At 48.8% G+C, this 5,307-nt stretch overlaps 2 non-coding genes across 2 annotated transcripts; one reads left to right on the top strand and one right to left on the bottom strand.

The window, feature by feature from the left end:
• The first annotated feature begins 2,877 nt into the window (after positions 1-2,877).
• LOC138058478 (U1 spliceosomal RNA) lies at positions 2,878-3,041 on the top strand. The gene has a single exon (XR_011134000.1). It is a non-coding gene; the product is annotated as a U1 spliceosomal RNA (small nuclear RNA).
• Positions 3,042-4,808: 1,767 nt separating this feature from the next.
• LOC138058356 (5S ribosomal RNA) lies at positions 4,809-4,927 on the bottom strand. Its single transcript, XR_011133888.1, has one exon. It is a non-coding gene; the product is annotated as a 5S ribosomal RNA (ribosomal RNA).
• Between the last annotated feature and the right edge of the window lie 380 nt (positions 4,928-5,307).

Below are 5,307 nucleotides of genomic sequence, written 5' to 3'. Positions count from 1 at the left end.
CTCTTCACCCTTGTGCTGGGTCGTGCTTGTTTTGTTTTGTCCAGTTGTTTTTGAGTCTTTTTTGTCGTTCTGTCGAATTGTCATTTAGGAGTGTAAGTCAGGCGAGGCATCTCCTAGATGCAATTCTTCATTTGTGTGTTTGTCTTTTGTTATTTGTTGGTAGGGGCGGGGTTCGATTCCCCGGCGAAGTTGGCGTGTTGGTGCACCCCCGTTTGAGGTGAACCATTGTGTTTGACGGATTCGTCATTATGTCTGGCGGCCATTGTACTCACCCTACCGGGGAGCCAGCCATTCGCGTTAAATATAAAAAACTTACCTGACGCTCTTCATTGGTTTGTTGGCCCAGTAAGTATCTCTGCCATTTGAGCTCGCGAGGGCTCGGCAGTTGTTTGTGAGTTTCTTTTAGTGCTTTACTTGTGGTGCTCACTTTCTCACACTTGCAGTGCTATCTTTAATAGCTCTCCCGGGTTAGATAGCTTTTCTTAACGCTTGTGCCTGTCTGGGTCCGTTTCCTTGAGTGTGCTTTTCCTCTCCTGGTTCGGCCCAGCATGCCTCAGACCATCCACTGTCCAAAAAGCCTGGTGGCTTTTTTTCCTGCGGAGATCTACCGCACCGTGGGTTCGTCCCAAGTCCTCCCCCGCCTCTTGGAGAGCGTGGAGAAAGACCAGTTGTCCTCCGTTCAGTTCCTTCGGAATGGACCCGTCCGTCTCATCTACAAGGACACCCAGTCCTGTCAGTCCGCCATTGAGCGTGGAATTCGCTTTGGTGACCACCAGCTCCGTCTTGCCAGTGCCGACTCCTCGTCCTGTCTGGTGTATCTCCGGGATTGTCCATTTGAGGTCCCAGACGATGCCGTCCGTGCGTTTTTCTCCTCCTTTGGGCAAGTTGACTCTGTCCAGAGGAGTGAGCACCATGGTTTTCCTGGCCTGAGTGATGGCAACCGCCTTGTTAAAGTCTCTCTGACCAAAGATGTCCCTGGTGACGTTCGCCTGGCTGGCTTCGACTGCCGTGTTTGGTACCGTGGTCAGCCCCCCTACTGTTCCATCTGTAGGAAGGTGGGTCATCGGAGTCGCAGTTGCCCGCTCAGTGGACGATATCGGCGCTGTGGCCAGGCCGGCCACATGGCCCGCGAATGTAGGAACGCCTGGGGGCAGCCTACATCTCAACCAGCCTCTAGAGTTCTTCCAGTGCCTTCTCGTCAAGAGGAGCAGCCTGGGGTTCTGGCCTCTGATGCGAGTCCCCCTGGCACTGTGACCATGGAGGATCTAGACGCAAGTCCAGATGCCGTCGTTGATGATCTTATGGAGGGGGCTCGTCCTCCTCTTCAGCAGAGCCAGGAGGAACCGGATGCCAGTCCGGCAACTTCTGATGATGATGAGCCTGGGATGGAGACGATCATTCTCCCCTTGGTATTTACTCCTGAGAAGTCTGACTCTGTTTCCGGGGTGGGGTCCCCCCCCCCCCCCGCGGCATAGGCCTAAGAGTAAGCGGAAGCTTTCTTCACATCGGTTTTCTTTTGCCAGTGCTCTTTCCGAGCCTGATGGAAACCGTGCCGTTTTCCCTATGCACCTAGACCATCGTGAGCACAACATGATCTGTTTTGCCAGGACCTTCAAAAGTGTCTGGGAGGATACAGTCACCACTCTCATGGTTCATGCCGAAGCCCATCTTCGGCGCTTTGAGGCCCCCAGCGATTCCTCCCCGTTGTTTCCGTCTTGTTTGTCTAGTGTGAACTGTCGCTCTGGAGTTTAAGTCAGACGAGGCGTCTCCAGTGTGCGGTTCTTTCGTTTTGTACCGTCCTGTCTCCGTTGTGTCTGCCTTAATTTTTGTGGAGGCGGGGTTCGATCCCCCGGCGCAATTGGCATGCTGGTTGCACCCTCCGTCTAGGCATACCCTCACCCTGATACGGTGTGGGATTGGATGTTATGTCCAGGAGCCATTGCACTCACCCTACTGGGGGGCTGCCTGTTCGCCTCAGGTACAAAAAACTTACATGACGCGGGATATACGCATTAGGACTTGTGCCTACCGGCAGCCTACGGGGTAAGTGTCCCTGTTAAGTCCCAGTTCCAGTCCCAGATATAGTGCTAGAGATTTGTGCCAGTTGTGGTATATAGATAAGTTATAAGTTTAGGAATCTGTGCCAGTTGTGGTAGAAATGTCTGTTAAGTCGTATCCTGTGCCGTTGAAGAAGTGTGTCGCTGAGATGGAGAATCTTTTTAGGTCCTTGTTACAAGTTAAATCTTCTAGTCTTTGGAATACGTATTCTGTCGTCTCGTCTTGGTCATCTGCTACGCCTCCCTCTGTGCCTGTTTCGTCCTCGTCTGTCAAGTCTACAGCCGAACCAACCAGTGCTATACCTGTTTCGTCCTCATCTTCACCTGTTCCTGCTGAGTCAACCCGTCCCTGCCAGTCCATGCCTGTTCCTGCTGAGTCTTCGTCTGTTCCTGCTCCGTCCTCGCCTGTTCCTGTCACGTCTTCGCTTGGTCCCGTTCCGTCCGCATCTGTGCCCGTTTTGTCTTTACCTGTGCCAGCTGCGTCTTCCCGTGTGCAAGTCTTGTCCCCGCCCGTCCCCGCCATGTCTCGTCTTCGTCTACCTGTGCCTGCTGCGTTTTTGCCTGTCTTTACCGTCATTGCTGTCCCTTTATGGTTTGCCTCTTCAGTCTTTTGTCTCGTGTTCCTGCCATTCGTTGTTTGTGCCTCCCTTAGTTTTTAATGTTTTTCTGCCGGGGTTGGGGTTCGATTCCCCTTGTTTAAGGTAGTGGATGGGTCCCTCCGGTACGTCTAGGCTTTTTTCTGTAGTTTGTGTTGTCCCCGTGTTTAATGACTTGTGGGCATTGCACTTTCCGCCCACTTGACCGCCTAGTTACAAAACAAAAACTTACCTGGTGCAGGAGGCACTGTGATCAGGGAGGCAGTCCTCTCAAGGTGAGGCTCTTTCATTGCACTTCGATTGGGTTGACCCTTGCGATTATCCCAAATGTGGGTAACTCGAGCGTATACTTTCTGGTAGTGTCGACCTGCGTTTGCACTAGTGTCCGCACCAACCCCCGGTGGCAAAGTTGGCTAATGGGAAGGTTTGTTGGTATCGTTTCAGGTAGGGCAGGGCAGGAGATGCAGTGGTGGTGTAAGGACTAAGCAAGGCGAGTTGTATTTGTGGAGTCCACTGCAAAAATTGTAGGTAAATGTTCCGTACTTGGTGCACTGCAAAACTGTGATTTTATTTCTTTCATTCTTGGCCGTAGAGAGAGTGAGACGACGTGCTTATTTCAGCCGCATCGATTAGCGGCACCTCCATCGATAGACGAGTGAGACAAGAAAATGCCAGCGGGTCGAGCTCTTATCCTCATGCATCGTTTGGAAAACGTAAGTGGATGTGTGTTTGTACTGCTCCATCGCGATAGATTTCTTTTGCGTTGTGTTATGTTGCGTTCTGAATAGCAGTTTTGTGGTTTCTCTATGTTATCAGTTAGTTGAATTGTTATCATAAAAAGTAAATCTTTTATGCTCAGGATAGTGTCTTATCGGCCCTTTGAATACGTACTGTCCGTGTTGAGCAGGGAACAATAAGACTTTGACGTCCGCTACGTCACGTAAGTCACGTTTTCGCAAGATCAATAGGGCCATTTATACGGGAGAAAATAAGACGCGTCTTAGATAAGATGCGAACTGCTCGTATAAATGGTACAAAACAAGCGTTCGTGTCTTATTTTAGACGCGACTTACATAAGACGCGTCTTATCTTGGAACAGAATTTTAGGCTGTTCTTATTTTGTCCGCATCTTAAATAAGACGTGAACTTCCTGGTATAAATGGGTTCGCGTCCTAAATAAGACGTGAACTATACGTGCGCATGCCTGTCACATGCGTGACGACAACAACAAATCGTCATTTCGTTGACAAGTCACCCAGGCTAACAAAATGGCTTCCCAGTCAGCCTCAAAAACACCAACAAAACAGAGAAACTCGTGGACTTTGGTGGAGGAGAAAGAGTTCCTCATCCTTTGCCGGGAATTGGCAATAAATTCAAAATCTTCCATCTGCAACATGTCGTTATCGCACCAATCAGTCGATCGCTTTTTTCCGACTCGTTTCGGATTTCTGTTATATTCTTTGAAGGCAACGTCAAGTTTTTGAATTTTGTTCCACAGCACGGTCTTCACAAGAAAAGAGGACTAAAAGAGAAAAAACATCTCTTAAGAATTCTCTTCCCTCTTAAAATGACGGAACGCTTTTGTTTCTTGCTACAGCGCGCCATCTTGGATCTTTACCAAAGTTATTGCTTTTAACGGCGTTGCTGATGGCAACCTCGCATGTAAATGAGGCTGTATCAAAAATAAGACACGAACCTCACGCGAACCATTTATACGAGATTTCGCGTCTTATGTAGGACGCGAACGTATAAATGGTACAGTTCACGTCCTATTTAAGATGCGTCTTATTTTCTCCCGTATAAATGGCCCTAATGTTATAGTGTTGTAGCCTTCGTTGTATACATATCATCCGGGCTAGATTAACTTCCATCTACTGCATAACAGTGCATGCATTTTTTACTTGTCGTATCCTGTTCGTTGCTCACACGAAAAGATATGTTTCATGTCATAAAGGTTGGATTGATAAGATCTCGCGCGCACACGCTCCCTTGGGAATACAAGTTCCACTTTCTCGTGTGAACTATTTTGTTTTTGTTGTATGTCTCATTTTTGACATATTGGCATGTTGTGTTCAAAAACCCTGGTTTGGAATGTTCTTTCATGGAGGAAACTGAGCTTATTTGAGATAATCAAGTGTACACAAGGAAAAAGGGAAGCCTACAACACGTGGTATTCCCAGGCAGTCTCCCATCCAAGTACTAACCCCACCCGACAGGGCTTAACTTCGGTGATCAGACGAGAACCGTTGTTTTCCCTGTGGTATGGTCGTAGACAAGTAATTTGCCGTGAAAATTAACTTTGTTATAAGGGGGAAATGAAAACGAGGTTAGAGCAAGCACAATGTGCATTTGTCCTCTTGCCATCAACACAAGTGCCATGCAATGCTGGTGGCTGCTGCCCACTGCACAATGGCGATGGTTGAGTGCGCCTCGCTTTCAGGTTGGCTTTGTGCATTCCTTCCTTGGCACGGATTGTAATCGGACCACCATATCTCGTGGCCATGAGACTGGGAGCACCTTGTCAGCTGTGAGCATCAACGGGCAGCGCTTCTTGGCCTTTTGGCTTGATCTTTTTTAATGTTGATTGGTGTTTTTTTGTTGTTATTTTTGATTACAAGTCTTAAGTACCCGCCGGGGGGGGGAACAGCAATGTC

The sequence above is a fragment of the Montipora capricornis genome, chromosome 7 (genome assembly GCF_036669925.1).
Source record: "Montipora capricornis isolate CH-2021 chromosome 7, ASM3666992v2, whole genome shotgun sequence".
Taxonomy (NCBI): Eukaryota; Metazoa; Cnidaria; class Anthozoa; order Scleractinia; family Acroporidae; genus Montipora; species Montipora capricornis.
Note: the sequence above shows the minus strand (reverse complement) of the source record. Positions and strands in the feature narration are given on the sequence as shown.